A 19,697-nucleotide genomic window follows, 5' to 3' on the forward strand; every position below is an offset into this window, starting at 1 on the left:
AGAGAAGTTTTTTGTTTGTTTTTTTGTTTGTTTGTTTGTTTGTTTTTTTGAGATGAAGTCTTGCTCTGTCACCAGGCTGGAGTGCAGTGGCGTGACCTCAGCTCACTGCAACCTCTGCCTCCCGGATTCAAGCGATTCTCCTGCCTCAGCCTCCCGAGTAGCTGGGACTACAGGCATGCACCATCACGCCCGGCTGATTTTTGTGTTTTTAGTAGAGACGGGGTTTTACCATGTTGGCCAGGATGGTCTCAATCTCTTGACCTTGTGATCCGCCTGCCTCGGCCTCCCAAAGTGCTGGGATTACAGGCGTGAGCCACTGCGCTCAGCTGAGAAGTTTTTAAAGCTAGTGTGCACTTTAAACTTTCATTAAAGGGCTATGCCTATAATGCTTAAAGCACTCAAACATTAGCAGCAATTAAGGAGTAGGAAATTCAAATCATCTGGAAACATTAGTGCATTGCATTAGGAAATGTGGTATTATAGATACAGCTAAAAGCCCTATTCTTATTTTCCCAACTTATAAAGCAACTGAGGCACAGAAATATGTAAGTAACTTGAAATATTCATGCGGCTAGTGTGGTAGATGTGGACATTTAAACCTAGAGACAACTTAAGCTAGAGATTCCAGCTTAACCACTGTGCTATTTTACAAATTGCAACATCGACATATTCACGGAACACATATGGCAATATATGTGACTCTAAATACCATTATTGCATTTTATTGGACAGAGTCCTGATTTCATCTACCTCAGGTGCTAAATTCAAGACTCCAGAGTTGCCTTAATTGACAAATCAATATACTATCATTCAAGAAAAAGGGGACAAAGTCTTCCCAGATCATCTGAATTTGGGGAGAATGTATAAAATAGAAATAATAACTTACAACAAGCAGTTCTATGGACTACCATAAAATTATCATATTTGACTGGTATTTGATTTGGGTTATATAGATGTAGCTAGTGATATAAATATAAAGATAACTAATTTGATAGAGTTTTCAAGTATTTCCAAGAACTTTAGAATTGCTTAAAAGCATGTAAAAGTGGAGAGTAATCACTGTGAAGTTAGTAGTTTCTATGCTCACAGTGTGAATTTGTCAGTATGTTTGTAATTCTTAGAGTGGGTTGACATCTGTAATTTTAACAAGGATGCTAGAAGAAACGAGGTTGTACAGGTAAGCTGAAGTCAAGTTGTAAGGGTAGTAAAACCTGGGTTAAGGCTTCAAACAACATATTTTCATCTTTGACTCCTCCTTCCTTCATTGAATCATTAGGTATGGTTTAATGTCTTTGTCACAAACAAGAACGAAATATTCCTTCCTTCTCATACTCACATTTTTATTGCAGTCACAGATGCTGTGTATCCTCTTTTCAGTCTCCCATCATTATGTACCTAGTTATTATCTACCACTATTTTCTTAACCACAGTGCAGCTACAACTTTTTGCCTCAAAAGCTTTTACTAGATTTCCAATCTTAATTTGCTGGTGAAATTAAATATAAGAAATACCCTAACCCATATGTTAACATCCTCACAACTTAACTTCAGCTTACCTGTACAACCTCATTTCTTCCAGAATCCCTGTAAATACCGTAGATGTCAACCACAAACATATAGACAATTCCACGGTGTGACCATAGAAGCTCCTAACTTTGTAATGATTATTCCCCCCTTTTTCTCAGGGTCTAAGTAATCCTAAACTTCTTAGAAATACTTTAAAACTCTACCAAATAAATTATCATTGTATCTATATCTATAGTTATATATATATATCCCAAATCAAATACTAGTCAAATGTGACAATTTCATGTTGGTCTGTAACACTATTTGTAGCAATATTACAAGTGGATTGTTACTTCTAGTTTATACATTTTCCCCAAATACAGATGATCTGGTAAAACTTCGTCTCATTTTTCTTGAATGAGAGTATATTTATTTCTCTATTAGGCATCTTTGAAAAGTCTTGAATCTTGCATCTGAAGTAGAATTCAAAATTGAGAGGACTGTCTTGGCATTCATAAAATATGTGGAACAGGAGGAGGTTGTTAAGGGGGAACAGAGGATGAATTCAGCCATTTGTGTTTGTTGATTTAAGGCTGCGGTGAGATAGTGAGGTGATAATATTCCCTCCATGAGCAAGGACAAATCCTGCTGTGAAGTTCTGGAGGAAGCCATTGATTGGAGAGGTACATTTGGATGGCATGCATGGAGGGAGGGTACAGCTGAAGTCTCAGTAGCAAATGAAATTGCTAAAAAGGAAGACTGGAGAACAAAATGTATAAAGGTAGAAACTTTGAGAAAACTGTAGAAGTAGAGGAGTCATGGCAAAGAAAATGGATCAGCATAAGAAGCACTGGAGTGATAAGAAATAGCACAGGAGAGCCAAAGGATGAAATATGATGAAAAGGAGTGGTTAGTTCCTTAGAGAGGCAACGGAAAAATGCTAGTTATTGTGACAGTCATGGGTGACAGTTCAGAACCTCATTTTTATAGAATAGTAGGGACAGTATCTCAAAAGGTTAAGAAATATATGCTTAATGGGGGGAAAATAGCAGCCTGTATTAGTCCATTTTCACACTGCTGATAAATACATACCCAAGACTGGGGAATTTACAAAGGAAAGTGGTTCAATTGGTCTCACAGTTCCACGTGGCTGGGGAGGCCTCACAATCATAGCAGAAAGCAAGGAGGAGCAAGTCACAGCTTACATGGATGGCAGCAGGCAAAAAGAAGAGCTAGTGCAGGGGAACTCCCATTTTTAAAACTATCAGATTTCATGAGACTCATTCACTATCACAAGAACAGTGCAGAAAAGACCAGCTCACATAATTCAATCACCTCCCACCAGGTTTCTCCCATGACATGTGGGAATTGTTGGAGCTACAGTTCAAGATGACATTTTGGTGGGGACACAGACACGATCATAACATTCCACCCCTAGCCTCTCCCTAATCTCACGTCCTCCCATTTCAAAACCTTCCCAACAGTCCCCCAATGTCTTAACTCATTTCACCATTAACTCAGAAGTCCACAGTCCAAAGTCTCATCCCAGACAAGGCAAGTCCCTTCTGCCTATGAGCCTGTAAAATCAAAACCAAGTTAGTTACTTCCTAGATACAATGGGGGTACAGGCATTGGATAAATACAGCCATTCCAAAGTGGAGAAATTGGCCAAAACAAAGGAACTACAGGCTTCACGCAAGTCTGAAATCCAACATGGCAGTCAAATCTTAAAGCTCCAAAAATGATCTCCTTTGACTCCAGGTCTCACATCCAGGTCACACTGATGCAAGAGGTGGGTTCCCATGGTCTTGGGCAGCTCCGCCCCTGTGACTTTACAGGGTACAGCCTGCCTTCCAGCTGCTTTCACAGGCTGACATTGAGTGTCTGTGGCTTTTCCAGGTGCATGGTGCAAGCTGTCAGTGGATCTACTATTCTGGAGTCTGGAGGATGGTGGCCTTCTTCTCACAGCTCTACTAGGCAGTGCCCTAGGATGGACTCTGTGTAGGGGTTCCAACCCCACATTTCCCTTCCACACTGCCCTAGCAGAGGTTCTCCATGAGAGCCGTGCCCCTGCAGCAAACTTTTGCCTGGGCATCCAGGCGTTTCCATACATCTTCTGAAATCTAGGTGGAAGTTCCCAAACCCCAAATCTTGACTTCTGTGAACTCACAGGCTCAACACCATGTTGAAGCTGCCAAGGCTTGAGGCTTGCACTTTCTGAAGCCATGGCCCAAGCTGTACTCCACATTTTCCCCTTTCAGACACAGCTTGAGTGGTTGGCACACAGAGCACCAAGTCCTTAGGCTGCACACAGCACAGGGACCCTGGGCCCAGCACACAAAACCACTTTTTCCTCCTAGGCCTACGGCCCTGTGATGCGAGGGGCTGCCATGAAGACCTCTGACGTGCCCCGAAGACATTTTTCCTATTGTCTTGGGGATTAGCATTCAGCTCCTGGTTACTTATGCAAATTTCTGCAGCAGGCGTGAATTTCTCCTCAGAAAATGGGATTTTCTTTTCTATTGCATTGTCAGGCTGCAAATTTTCCAAACTTCTATGCTCTGCTTCCCTTAAAAAACTGAATGCCTTTAACAGCACCTAAGTCACCTCTTGAATGCTTTGGTGCTTAGAAATTTCATCTGCCAGATACCCTAAATCATCTCTCTCAAGTTCAAAGTTTCACAAATCTGTAGGGCAGGGGCAAAATGCTGCCAGCCTCTTTGCTAAAACATAACAAGAGTCACCTTTGCTCCAGTTGCAACAAGTTCCTCATTTCCATCTGAGACCATCTCAGCCTGGACTTTATTGACCATATTACTATCAGCCTTGTGGGCAAAGCCATTCAACAATTCTCTAGGAAGTTCCAAACTTTTGCACATTTTCCTGTCTTCTTCTGAGCTCTCCAAACTGTTCCAACCTTTGCCTATTACCCAATTCCAAAGTCACTTCCACATTTTTGGGTATCTTCTCAGCAACACCCCACTCTACAAGTATCACATTACTGTATTAGTCCATTTTCATGCTGCTGATAAAGACATACCCAAAACTGGATAATTTACAAAAGAAAAAGGTTTAATAGGACTCATAGTTCCACATGGCTGGGGAGGCCTCACAATCATGGTGGAAGGCAAGGAGAAATAAGTCACATCTTACATGGATGACAGCAGGCAAGAAAGATAAGCTTGTGCAGGAAAACTCCTGTTTTTAAAACCATGAGATCTCATGAGCCTCATTCACTATCACAAGAACAGCACAGGAAAAACCCGCCCCCATAATTCAATAACCTCCCACGGGGTCCCTCCCACACCACATGGGGATAGTGGGAGTTACAGTTCAAGATGAAATTTGGGTGGAGACACAGCCAAACTATATCACAGCGCTTGTTGTTTGTTCTTTCAAGAAGTTTGGTGGTAGAGTAAGACAGAGGGGGTGTTTCGAGGAGAAACAGAGTTGAGAAAAAGTGCCTTGCTTATTTTGTTTTTATTTATTGGTAGAATGTGTGGGTTTGTTTATATGGTCAGGTCTATCTGTAGGATTGATCTTGCATATTTTTATGAAAATTTTTGAAATAAAAACAAAAATAGTTGAGAATGAGAGTTTGATAAGGGAATGCATAATTAATAGAACATGTTTCTGAAACACAAGGAAGAAGCTGAGGTACCTGAGCATGGAATCAGAAGACCTTTTCCTCAAACTTCACAGCAGAGGCAGAAAAAACGATTCATCTGGTTTCATCTCCTCTGCATTTAGAGTTCTTGATTTAGGCTGTGAATATTGTAAGGAAGGAAGGGACAATGAATAATGTTTGTGATTGTTTCACTGTAGACATTTCTTGAACGAAGTAAGTATAGTTCTAGACTTTTGCTGCGTGATCATTCATTGGCTTTCTCATTCATTTGACAAATTGTATTGAGCCTGTAGTATGAGTTACACAGTGTACTAGAAAGAAAACACGTTGTCACTACATTTAAGGCGGTTCATAGTCTTCTATTTTAAAATAACCAGCCATTATAATAGAAAGAAAATTCTGACATGTGAATGAAGACATTATGTTATGATCTGTGGAAGTTCTTTGTACTCATAAAATGCCATGCATTTAAGACAGTATCTCTAGGGAGGAAATTGGTTTGATGGGTTTGGAGGAAGACCACTGGATTACGTGAAAAGTTTTATCAATGACCTTAAAAGATAGTGGTTTTCATAAAATAGCATCTCACTTTTCATCTTGTTAGTTCTGTGTTACCACCATTCCTGCTGATATTGTTGAATAAATTCTAATACATTAGCAAGCTCATAAAGCTAATTATAGTGGAACAAATATGTTTTTGAGGTAGTTCCATAATGTGTAAGATGAGTCTAACTCAGTAGTCGAATCCTGGAGTTTTATTACACAATTAATACATACTAGGGCCTGTCTTATTGGACCATCAATATATGGCTTGTATGTACTGGGAGACAGTAAGCCAAATGCCATCTACTTTCTATTATAGAGCATCTGAATGAATGATCCTCTGTTGAAGCAAAAACAAAGACACAACATAAACAAACAGAAAAACACACTCAGAAGTATCTTAATGCAATGAGAAATCTCTGTTGTGGTGAAATAATTTAATATTTTCAGATATTTCTCTAGGACTCAATAATTTTTACTTAAGATAGATGGATAGATAGATAGGTAGATGGATAGATGGATAGACAGATAGGTAGATGGATAGATAGATAGATAGATAGATAGATAGATGAATAGATAGATGAATTATTCCAGGAGTAACTCAATAGGAAACATAAAATGTTAAAGCTGGTAGGTTCTTAAACAGAAATCTGTCTAGTTTCTTCATTTATAGGTGAAAAACTGAGGCAAGGTATTGGTAGAAGAAATGAGCTGGATTCCATTTATCTTGACTCTTAGATTTTTTTCAGTAATACTTAGTTTTTAGTTTTTTTTAAGAGTTTTTTAATTAAAAATTTTTTTTGATATCATAGTATTCAGTCATATAACCACCTTTGTACTTATTTATGTGTTACTCATCTCTAGGATGGTAATTTCCATTCTTTCTTTTTGTTTTTAAAGATGGGGTCTTGCTATGTTGCCCAGGCTGGTCAGCTCCTGGGCTCAAGCAATCCTCCTGCCTCAGCCTTCTGAGCAGCTGAGATTATAGGCATGTACCAGCACTCCTGGCTAGGATGGTGATTTTCATCATAAATAGGAGCTTCACTTTGCTTCTTGTGTCCCCAGTACAAGTATAGTTCCTAAAACATGGTAGATTAATTTTAAATATTAATATAAATGAATGAATGAACCATCTTTTCTAAATTCTCCGGTTAAAATTCCATCCAGTGTTACTGAGTGAAGACTTATTGGAAAGAAAAGGCTCTTTCTATTCTGTTAGATTCTCAGGCCTACAAGGTCTCAGTAGATAATGGGTGACCCAGGGCTCAGTGCTTTTGTATATGGTAAGCTATCCCTAGTATTTCTGGGACATTTCTGAGGGACATATTCCCATGTGGGGTACAATGGAAGTTAACAGTAGACATTCAGATTACTCAGAGTGGGAGAGGTGAGAGAACACGTGTGGAGTATGGAATGGACCTAAGCCTAGATTAAAATCCCACCAAAATAAGCTGCATGTTTCTTAATTATGCTACATCTAGGACTCTGACCTGAAGAAATGGGGAATGTGATTTCATGATGTGCCATCTGCTCCCTTTCCCACCCCCATTTCTACAAATGTCTTGAATTGAACCGTAGGTCATCCTTTTAGGAAGAGACAGATAATGACATTTTACTCTACTGAGGAGAAAATCGAGATATGGAAAGATTAAATCATTTTCTCAAGGGTAAAATGAATTATGCATGCATGCTTACAGTATTCACACCAATGTGTCTGCTTCTCTGCCTTCCTTGTGTGTCACTGAATTCACACCAAAGTATTACTCAGCCCTCTATGTGTTACTAAATTAAATGGAAGTATTTCCTTTAATTGCCATGTGAATAGTGGACAAGCATTGTGTTTATATCTAAATAAATCAAGGAATCATGGTAGTAAATATCTCCTTGATGTATCAATAGTTAAAACATTTTTAAAGCCTTGTTTTAGTGAATACCTTTTTTTAAATTTTGTTATGAATGCACAAAAAAATAAAATGTTAAACTGCCCATGATGCTTAATAATAGTCCAAGGTGGTTGTCTTGAAAAGTATATAAAAGATGCCTCTCCTAAATGTATTCCTTTATCTGATTAAATGATTAAAGAACCACTGTTTGAAATGATGAACTTTCCAGACAGTTAAATTTATTCTTGCCTTAAAAAAATACTGCAATGAGAAGCTTGTTTAAAAGATATTTTGGGATTGTATTCTAAGATGACAACTGATGAATAGCTTTGTTTTGCTATTTTTTTGGTCAGAAAGATTGTTTATACATTACTTAGATCTCTCAATGCATTTTTCTCACATCTTAAAGATGATATGGTTTTTTATATTATTTACCAAATGCAAATTAGACACAAAGGGAAACCAGACATTTTGATCAAGTGCTCAATTCTTCAGATAAATGTTTCCAACAATGATGGCTACCAGCTATATTAAAAATGTAGCTTTAAAGACTGGCTTATTACAATGAGAAGTTTTTAAAAAGCTGTATTCTGTTATTTTACACACTTAAAAATTTGTTTTCATTATCAGAAGATAAAAATATATTATATTTTAAAATGTATTGTATTATTATTTTGGAGGGTTGAGGCAGGCAGATCACCTGAGGGCAGGAGTTTGAGACCAGCCTGGCCAACATGGCAAAACCCTGTCTCTACTAAAAATACAAAAATTAGCCAGGCGTGGTGGCAGGTGCCTGTAATCCCACCTACTCAGGAAGCTGAGTGGGGAGAATCACTTGAACCGGGGAGGCAGAGGTTGCAGTGAACCAAGATCACATCACTGCACTCTAGCCTGGGCGACAGAGTGAAACTCCATTTCAAAAAATTAATTAATTAATTAAATTAAATAGAATGTACTATATTTTGAAATTCATCTACTTTCACCTTTTCCTCACAGTCCAATGAATGGAGATCAGTAAGAAACAAATATATTCGTTTTCCCTCTTCTGAGCATTTACTCTTGCCACCTATTTTGTTAATGTTAGGGTATGATTTCTGCAGCTGTATTACCTGGGTTCAGATTATAGAGTCTCCAATTACTAGCTGTGAGACTTGGAGCATGTTACTTAACCCCTGCTTCCTTTTCATGAAAAATAGTGATAATTACAGTATCCAATGTAGTATGACAATTTAGTTAGCTCACAAGGGTAAAGACCCTAGAGGAATAGTTGGCACACAGTAAGCATGAACTCAATAGTAGCCATTAACAACCCAAATCCTCATTTCACACCTATGTGGTAGGTGTTATAATCTCTGACAGACAGTGAACCTTACAGAAGTCAAATCACTTTCCCAAAAGTTGCACCTTAAAGAGAGCAGAGATATGATTCAGTCCCACTTCAGATAAACAGACTCCCCTTTCCACTCATTTCAAACTGGTCTTCAAATAAATGTTAACATTTAGACATCTTCAAGTCATTTATTTCATAAGGAGTAATAATATACAGCAATATTATTTTTTCTTTCTACTGCATATGTCATCTTTCTGAATGCTAAATTGTCTTACTTCCCCATTGCTTTTTGCATTAAATAATAACAACAATGTAATGCCATTTTCCCCTGAACTTCTAAGAGAGGGAACATTTGAAGTAAGTAATAGTCCTTTTGGAATATTGGCCTGCATTTACTGAAGTATGAACAATTACCTTCCAATTTGGAATGCTTGTTGATTTTCTTAGCTAATTTTTCTTCTATTTTTGATGAATATTTTATTCAATCTTTATGTGAATTGATTTACCTCCTATTGAGTTTAATGAGATGTGAACTATTTTATTTTCTGACTATTACAAAATTAAATAGGATATACCAACATTAAAAATAAACTATAATTACCTGCAATAGATTTCTTTTTAAACAAAACTCATAAGGTGTTGCAAAGCAATTTTCTAGACATAAGGTATGTAGAGGGTGAAGGGTTGCATATGAGCTGAGAAACCAACTGGAGACTCCATAACCTTCTAAAATCCATCAGATATGTAGGATATAGCTAATGGTTTTATGTACAGCTCATTGTCAATTTTCCTTGGACTATAGATAATTTTTTGATCTATTGTATAAGCTTTGCGATAACTACCATATAATGAAAAAAGAAAAAAATTCTTTTGCATAGGGGGTAGTGTTATATCTTTTCTTTTTTTCCTTGAATTACTCTCTGTATTACTCCATATAGTAGTAGTAGTAGATAGGTTTGCACCTAATTTTAATTCATATTGGTTAGTCACCTTTCTGTCTCTACTGAACTTTATACACATCCTGGGATAAAATGTTTGACAAATTTAATCCCATATTGACTCATTGAGAAACCAAGCTTCCATGTGTGTCTGTCAGTCATGTAAAAATCATGGGACAAGTTAGGCAAAACAAGAGACTGCAGAGTAACAGTGTGTCCTTCATCTGAATATAAACATTAGTAGAGGTCACATGTTACTAGAAACTTGTTTGAAAATGTATTATATTTTACTAATACAAAATCAGCGGTATGCAAAATGTTAGGCATCATTTAGGTATGAGTATCATCCTATCTTAAAGTACTGCTTATGCCAATGCTAACTCCTTGTCCCTGGTCAAGGACTATTGTGTAGTGGTGGGAACATAGTGTATTATGATGAACAGGGAACTCTGTTGTGGCTTTAGCCTCTCGTATAAATTTACATAACTCATTTAAACTATCTGAGGCTCTTCATAAATAAAATTATGACAGAGCAGATGACTTCATGTTCCTCCTGCGATGCAATTCTCTGATACTGTGACTATGAAAAATCTAACCATTTAATAGATAAATGTGTTCTTTCATAAGTGTGAGTCATAGTTCATTGATACCACTGTGAGCTCAAATGTAATACAGTAATATACTATAATAAAATATATTTATCTGAGGTAATGTTTTCTCTGTAGTAATGTATTTTCTTTAATTATATTTATTACATATATACACATGATTTCATATGAAAGTAATATTTGCTGTAGAAAATTCAAATAATACAGAAAAATATAGAGAGAAGAGTGTGAAATATCCTCAAGAAGTCTCACCATTCATAGGCAGCCATCAGAAATAGTTTGGTGGACATCCTTCCAAGCATCAATTCTTTCATTAATACATACTAAGTGACATAAAATTTTACATAAACTTCCATTTATTCATATATATCTTACTATATATGTGTGTATGTATGTGTGTGATTATGGGTATATACGGATGTTGGATTTAACAAAACAGGACATCTCTTTATGGTAATGACTATATGTATTGATGCTGACATTCAATAACATACAATAACTACCCATAGTGATTCTGAAAGCTCCCTGGGGCACAAGTTCTCTATCTTCTTAAAAATCACTGTGTTGCGATTTCTGGGTTATGCTTCTATCTTCCTAACCACACAATTAGAAACATGTTTACATTTAGCTTCTTCTAGTACTTGCCTTGTGGGTTTCTTTTGGGGAGGGTAGTATTTTATTTTTACTCTATCTGCAATTTAGTGTAAAGTATGAGAGACATTCATCCCAAGTGAACAGTGAATTACCTCTATCCTTTTTGTTGGAACAAAAATTTTTCTTGCTGATTTTAAATGTTTTTGTGAAATCCACATTTAACTAATTTTTTATTTTTACTTTACTTGGGTTATTTCTAAATTATTTTTTCCAACTATATCCTTCAATTTTGTTTTGTTTTTGTTTTTGTTTTTTGAGACACTTTCTCACTCTGTCACCCAGGCTAGAGTGCAGTGGCACAATCATGATTCACTGCAGCCTCAACCTCCCAGGGCTCAAGTATCCTCCCACCTCAGCCTCCTGTGTAGCTGGGACCACAGACATGATACCACATCTGGCTAATTTTTTTTTTTTAATTTTACTTTCTGTAGAGATGAAGTCTTGCCATGTTGCCCAGGCTGTTCTCAAACCCCTGAGCTCAAGCAATCCTCCTGCTTCAGCCTCCCAAAGTGCTGGGATTACAGAAATGAGCCACACACCTGACTTACTTATCTTTCAAACTTTTATGTTTTTTATACCATCGTGTTTTATTTAGTTTCATAATATGGTTTTATATCTGATTGATCAAGACCACTGTCCACATGCCCATTACTTTTTTTGTCCATTTTCCTCGCAATTTGCACAAGCTGATTTTTCTGACAAATTTTAGAACATTTCATCAAATCTAACCTCCCAAGAATCATGATAGGATTCTTCTGTAATGAAAGTAAAAATTAAATTAATGAAGATAAACAGTTATTTCAATAATAAGTAATTCATCTACATGAATAAAGTTTCTTTTATTGTTTAAGTCTTTGATGTGTATTTCAATAGACATACATAACTAGGTCATATTGATTTATCATTATGTTTATTCCTTGATTTTGATACTTTTTTGAGGAACATTTGACACAATTTTTAACTCATATTTTACAAATGCTTACTTTTCTGAAGACATTCATAGCCAAACAGTTTAAAGAGTGATCTTATACTTTCAAAATCTTGAATTTTCCAGGTAAACAACTAAGACATTTGAAACTATTAATAATGTTATCCCCTTCTTTCTATATTTATGTTAACTTATGAGGACCAGACCCCGGTTTCTTTTGCTAATATTATCCCCTTGACCTTCTTGGGTCAGATACCTAGAAGATGCTTGATAAATATCTGGGGATATATTAAAATTTTGATCTAGTAATACTGGCTTAGGATTTAAACCAGAGAGGGAGCACCCTTCTATTGCATCTGCTTTCATAGGTTTGAAGAATTTTTCTGTTTGAGTCGAAGTCATAACATATTCATGTTAAATGTTAAGAAACTATAAATTCATTTCTTATATTCTAAGAGTCTTATTATAAAACATTTAAAATGTTGTCAAATACAGTCTTGATGTCACTTGTTTTTTTTTTCTTTTTCATTAGTAGTATGGCAAATCAGAGTGTTTCCTGTTTATGTGGGGCTTAAAACATACAATTTGAGGAACCTCTTTAAGCAAAGAATATAAAATTATGAATCTAAAGTTGAGACTAAAAGTAACTGGTTACTTAGATTGGAAAATAAAAGCTGCCATGGAATGCCCCAATAGGAGTAAAATATTATGAATCTAAGGCTTCATCAGTTTCAGAATAAGTCCACATCTTGTGGTGAATAATAAAAATTTATAATATTTAACTAATCTTGTATTTCAGAGGCAAATCCTATTTGGTCATGGCATACTATTCATTAAATATCTTGTTTACCCCTAATTGTTAGTAATACGTTTATATTTGTTGTATCACTATTAATGTTAAATTATTTTATAACGTATTTTTCACCAATTATAAAGCTTTAAAACCACTGACATGTTGGTTTTGTAAAAGCAAATTGGAAATTTCCTTTTCTTTCTATACATTTTCTATATTCTAGTGGAGCTTTAATATTCTTGTTTACATTTGTAAAAATCTTCTATATTCTTAAAATGATCAATAACAATCTAGCTAGATTTGCTAAGGGATGTTCATAAATACAGTATCATTTTGCTTTGAAAGAAGTCATGCTTTTAGCTCATCAGACTGATACTGATAGAGCATAGATAAAGATGTTTCCAGGTACTCTCAAGTGGGTTTATTTGTAGCCTTCAAATCCACCTATGTTATTGCTATTTGAATATGATTGCTAATCACAGATTTACAAGAAATGGACCCAATTCTCTACACATTTATACCCGTCTCCTTCACTTTGCACACTACTCTGTCTTTAAGACATCAACATAATCACTTGTGACCTGCTTCATTAGTCACCTCTTTAGACTTCTCAGGTTTTAGGTGTATCTTGTCAGCATAGTGGTGCCAGCACAGACAGGATAATGACAAATGCTACTTTTATAAGGTTGGCAGGTAGCAAACTACTTGTAGCATATGGAAAACATACTTTTATTTTTCATGCACTTGTGATGTTCCCATTGCTGATGCTTATGGGGCATAATTAAAGAGAAGAATTAGTATGAACTTATCATAAACTAGCTTCAGTGCATCTGAAAGTCAGAGAACTGATTTTTATTCAATGCTCCATTTTATAATAATAGATTTGTCTTTCTCCCAAATTGAGTCATCTTTTCAGATGAAGAACTTATGAATTTAAAGCATTAAACTCAATATAAAAATAAGTGTAACAAATACATTACAAAGTACCCAAAGTGTCTGGTAACACTAAGGAAATTGTATATTTATAATGTAGTATTATGGGTGGCTGAAATTCATAAATGGATTGAATTAAACTGGTATACTATTTCTTATGTGTGCTTACTAAGTGCATTTTTCTTACTGTATTTGACTTTGTGATATGTCTTTTGAAAAACTAACACAATCTTAAAAGTTTGCTTTATTTAAAAATATTGACTATGTATAAGCTTCACATTTTCTGCAGATTTTGCTCATGATTTCAGGAATATCATGATTTAAATACCAAGATAAGTCAATGATGAGAGGTTCTCATGGTCAGCAGTAATAAAAACAGTATCTTTTTTGAGTTAAAATTAAAATTAATATATTCATTTTATAAATTGTTTATTAAATTTATATACATTTGATAGTGATCAGTCTTGTTTTATGCAATTGATATATTCCCCCAAATATTTTTGTTCATTATATGTAAAAATACTATACCTTTAACATATAACACTCTGATCAAACATTAAGAAATCATAAAAATCATAACTAAACTCTTAAAATTCAAACATCAATCTCTCATTTTATCAGTTTTATGCTTATAGAATTTCATGTTAAGTTTTTTTAAGCAAGGTACACTTTTAATATGGCAACAACAACAAAACTTTATCCATAATTCAAATACCCATTTTCCTTTGCAGAGTACTTCAGTATAGCTTTTTAAAATAGCCACTTAGGAACTCATTTTAATTAAAGTAATCATATTTGCTACCTAAATTTGTTGTCCTATTGCTACTCTGCCATTTCAGTGTATTAAAAGGAAAACAGTACAATGATGCCAACTGTAAGTCTGATTTTTTTTTTACTTTGCCCAGGAAAATCATTTCCTTTGAAGCCTATATAAAAATTATAAAGAAAAAAGGGTGGGTTATGTAAGTATGAATCTATTCTCAGCTTTCTGTGGCTGTGTCTACAATAATAATCGTTTACAGCATAACCAGGGGAGGAATGACTAACTTCTCTTCTTATCTACAAGATAATGAATAGCCTATTTAACTTTTTTTAAAAAAATCAGTGTTTGCATTGATTTTTGTATGGTCACAATAGCAGCCAAAGAGAAAAGTTGCATGGTAAATTTGAAATTGTTGACTGATTTTTATAAATATTGAAGTTCAAGGAGTGCTTTACCATTAAAGGTCATATTTATTGGGGAAAACAGTATTGGGGATTGACATCCGAACTGAGCTCATAGAACATGTAGCATAGAAATAGAAGGAGACAAGGAAAATGACATTATTCCCATGGTGCAAGGTGATGTTTAGCAGGGTTAACTTACATCTCTCATTACATCTAGCGGGTAGAAGAGTTGAACAAAAAGTGCCAGTCCTTGGCAGGCTTTTGGAAAAAATCATACTACAAGATACAAAAATTAGAACAAAAACTAGTAAATGTTTTGTTCAAAATCACGAAGAATTATTTTTTACAGAGCAGTGTGTCTCTCCTGGTCTTTTATATTATTAATGTACCATGCCACATTTTTAACTGTTAGAAAGAAGGAATAAAAGAAAATGTCCCATAGTCTGTCACTTTAGACGCTTTAACAGTGTTTGACAAAATGTAGGTAAATTCTTCTAAGAACATTATCATTAACAATTGATTATGGTGTTCATAAGAGTGGTGATATTAAGAATTTATATTTTAAAATTTAGTCATATCTGTATGTCATCCCAAGTTGCTGACTGAACTTAAATCTTTTAAAGGATAATTACAATTAAAGTGAAAATATTTTCTGCACTCATGCTTTTTTCTAGATGTTTATATGTTGTTAAATATTCTTTAAAATATTTTAACTTTTAGAAATCACCAACTCTAAATATTCTCTTATAAATATCTATTTTGGTCAATTAACTAGAAATCAACTAATAACAAAATGATCTTGATTTTTTAAATTGAAGAGATGTACTTGGCAAAAAAGTTTTATTGCACCGAGCCCTACATATTTGAAACATTAATTTTAGATGCCTCTATGGCAACATAATGTATTCTTGTAGTCTTCCAAGATGTGCCACACTTTGGAATCTTTGCTAAATGTCACAAACTGAGAGACATATCATAAACAAAATAAAGAATGACCACAATGGTTCAAAAAGTTGCCAATACTAACAGTTCCACCAAACGTCTATTATTCAACATACATGATTTGAATTTCAAATAGTTCTGTAACTAATTTTGACATGAAATTCTAAACAATTCTGAGTATTGCCAGTTGCCTCCAGTAGAGGCAAGGCGATATCACAATTCAACTCTATAAATAAATATTGCAAGTCTTTTATAATTTATAATATTATGGTGGCCAGGTGGCAAGTTGGGGATCATACACTACCACATCACTACCATAATTTTAAACAACCACTTGGTTTCAGGTTTACCCATCACTCTAGCTGCTTTGTGATGAAAGAATGGTATGTTTAGAATCTTCCCTCTTTCTGGATTTTCATCCTCAGGACTTATTTCTCTCCTAAAAGCAAGAAGCAAAGGAGCTATTTCTGAACCCTCTAGCAACAACATTTTAATTTACTCAGCTGTGTATCAGGATCTTGAGGCATTCCTTTTGGGGTACTTCGTCAAGTGTACAGCTTCTTCTTTAAGCATGGATAAATACCAAAGCCACTTTCTGAATGCTGCAGAGACTTCACCTCTAGGGACTGTTGTTGCAACATGTTCAGGCTTTTGCAGTGGTAGTAATAGAAATATTGCTAATAAAATAGTAGTAGCTCGTTTACTATATATTAACTACTATGCTGTGCACCTTGCTCAGATTATCTCATTTAATCCTTAAAACAACCTATGCTGTAGGTGGTATTACATCTATTTGGCAACTGGGCATAAACTGAATGTTAAAAATCTGTAAGTCACAAGTTTGGAAACAGTCAAATTGAGAATATAAGGCAGGTCTCTCCCAGGTAAAAACTGACTATAGATCATAAACTTCATATTTAGTAACTGAGTTTGTCAGAGGTTGAAAAGTTCTTTATTAAGAACTTCCTTCCTAATTAGGAGCTATCGTCCAGCAAAAGCATCAGGGGTAATATATGTTGCAGTGTAACAGTGTGGCCCAAGCTGAAATTCAAAACCAAATCTGGGAAAACGGAAAGGTTGATGATCTTTCCTAGGGTCTGTGTGCATAAATGTAAATGTATGGATAATATTCCAAGGAGATTTCTAAAGAAAATGAGAACTGTTTTACACAGAGGCCTAAAATACTAGAGAGAAAAGTGAACAGCACAAGGCTTAAAATATTATCATAAAGCCAGAAGTTGACAGGTAAATTTTATAATAGGTTTTATGAGACTCAGTACAGAATAAACTTTAGGATCCAGGTTCACAGGGAAGTAAAATTGCAGGGAATAATATCACCATTCTTCCATACAGAACCCAACAGCGCCCTGGCTCCTGGAATGCCAGGAAATCGAAGAAGCTGGAAAGGCACCTTTGGTATTTGCAAAAGGCGTTAGAAAAAAAAAAAAAAAAGAGGCATGAATAAAATTAAGAAACAAAATTTCTTATGTAGCTCATCTTATTCAATACTCACTCTTGAGCACAAAAGGAATGCCACCTGGACACATGAAGGAGTAACTGACAAAGGCTTTGAAGTAGGTGGGGGTTGGGGTAGCATGTCCTTAAGTCAAGCAGATAGAAGGTAAGGGTTAGTAATTCAATAATTTGGACACAAGTGTTACTGTTGATAGAATTTGAATCCACTGATAACTGACCCCTGACATGCTGGGACTTGCATACCATTTATGTTCAAACCCTGAAAGACTAGACTACCTGAAATTTCCTCTATGCTGTAAATATCCCCAGCTTCATGGTTTGTACAGAGCCTTCTCAACCTGAAACTCCCTCCCAGGTCTACCTTTGAGATGTTATCACTTTCTTTTTTCAAAACCCAATACATTTTCCAATTTATTTAACTATTTGACTGTTTTTCTGCTTCTCCCACCTCTGTACCCAACACAATGGACAATATTGTTATTGATAATAACAATATTGAACAAACTTTGAAAATCAACCCACTAATATAAAAAAAAATCACAGAAAGTCATGTTGCCTCCTGGATTGCGAAAAGAGGGCTAGAAGAAGGTGGCCTCTAACATCAGTGCCACTTATTGGGCTAAATTGAGCATCTTCAGGGTGTTACTCTTTCCTTATTTTACTATCCAAGAGCTCCAGAATCCCTTTATTCCCCATCCCAAGGCCACTTAAAAAATTACTAAGTGAACAATTACTAAAAATTGCTACTAGAAAGAATATATTTAAAAATATGCTTAAATTTCAGTATTGTCCTATACAAAACCATTTCTCTTTGTAGGAAGAGAACTATTTCAAGAACCTCACTATTTCAAGAACCTTATTTTGCCATTACTTCTTTGTTAGCATCTTCACATGCACAGTGAGTCTGGAAAGATTTCCAGCCTCTTTTCTTCCATTTTGAATTCTCAGAGGGCAATATTTTGCTTGATTTTAAAAGATACATGAGTGAAGAAAAATGAGTTCTGTCAGATTCCTCTGCCTTGGACTGAGTCATATATTTTCCCTAAATCCATACACCAGACAAAACAGAAGGATAGACTGATTTGTCATTTTCTCTTCTAGGATGTTTAATTTCAGACAGTTTTTTTCAAGGTCTGAAAAACAGTTACCTTCTGTTTTAAAATTATAATCCAGTAATCAAGCCTATGTAGGTTCTGGGTAAAATGCTAAGATTTGAATTATTTTAGGGTGCCTTGCCATTTGGATAGGTTTCCAATTTCTGAATTCTCTTGTTCCTCACAGTTGTTGATTAAAATGGGTCATGATTTCTATCCTTGCTTATCCCATTGTAAACACACAACTTTAATATCAAAAGGAGTCTGTGTGGATGGTTTCTATGATAATTTCTAATTCACACATTGTTTGATTTCATTTTATTTGGAATGTCAGTTTTAAACCTTTAAGTTCTGAGCCTAAATGAAATTTTTATATGAGATGCCTTATTCATCTTTGACCTAAATCGCATAGATAGTTTATATAAGTAGCACCGGATTTTTCATTACCATCACATTCCTGCAAAATACTTCTCCTAGGTCTGAAAATGATCTTCAAATCATTTACTCGTCTCTTCACAACCATAGAAACCACATTGATAATGTCAGCAGTCTTAGTTTGAAATGCCTGTACAGCTTTTGTCTAAAATAAAACTTTTTAAGCTTTTGTATTAGAGAAAATCATAATGTAAATTAATGATGTTTCTCTCTGTATTAAAATATCTGCGTTTAATACCCTACTTCTATATAGTTTAACTTCACTTTTTTTTGGCCTCCCTTTGCACGTCAATAAAACCTGAAATGCTTCAGGGAAAGAAAAAATAAAAAGAAACAAACAAAGATTGAAAATAAAGGAAGTCTTCCCAACACAAGGGATTTGGTATTTTTCATGCAGTTTGACAGTAAAAGAATGAAGTATTTTGAACATCTTTTAATAACTAACTATGAAAACTATATCATGATCTCAAAGAGTTTACAATCTCTTTTATTTTTGATTACTGACTTCCTGTTTCCATTCAAAGGAGTTTGCATTTGGGCCACCATTATTTTTTCTGCCTCTCAGACATACATAAATGTGACCTAGCAAAGTTGTTTTGATATATTAGTTATTCTGTTTGTCCATACCATTAGCAGGCTACACCCAATGTATTCAGAGAGAACCCCGATGCCTGTAAGAATCTAGGAAAATATTTGTAAGGGCCCTATTTCACTCTTTAGAAAATTATACTGTTGTGTGATATGAACTAAAGAAATAACAGCAAAAGAGTCATTTTGATAAGGTTCTTTGAAACCATTGTTATAGTAAATACAATCAGTTAATTAAAACAGTGTTTTCTC

At 35.1% G+C, this 19,697-nt stretch overlaps 1 protein-coding gene across 9 annotated transcripts in view; it reads left to right on the forward strand.

Annotated features, from left to right (window-relative positions):
* NLGN1 (neuroligin 1) overlaps positions 1–19,697 on the forward strand; it is a 905,219-nt gene that overhangs the window by 449,132 nt on the left and 436,390 nt on the right. The gene's annotated exons all lie outside the window — the stretch shown is intronic.

This window comes from Pan troglodytes, chromosome 2 (assembly GCF_028858775.2).
Source record: "Pan troglodytes isolate AG18354 chromosome 2, NHGRI_mPanTro3-v2.0_pri, whole genome shotgun sequence".
NCBI lineage: Eukaryota > Metazoa > Chordata > Mammalia > Primates > Hominidae > Pan > Pan troglodytes.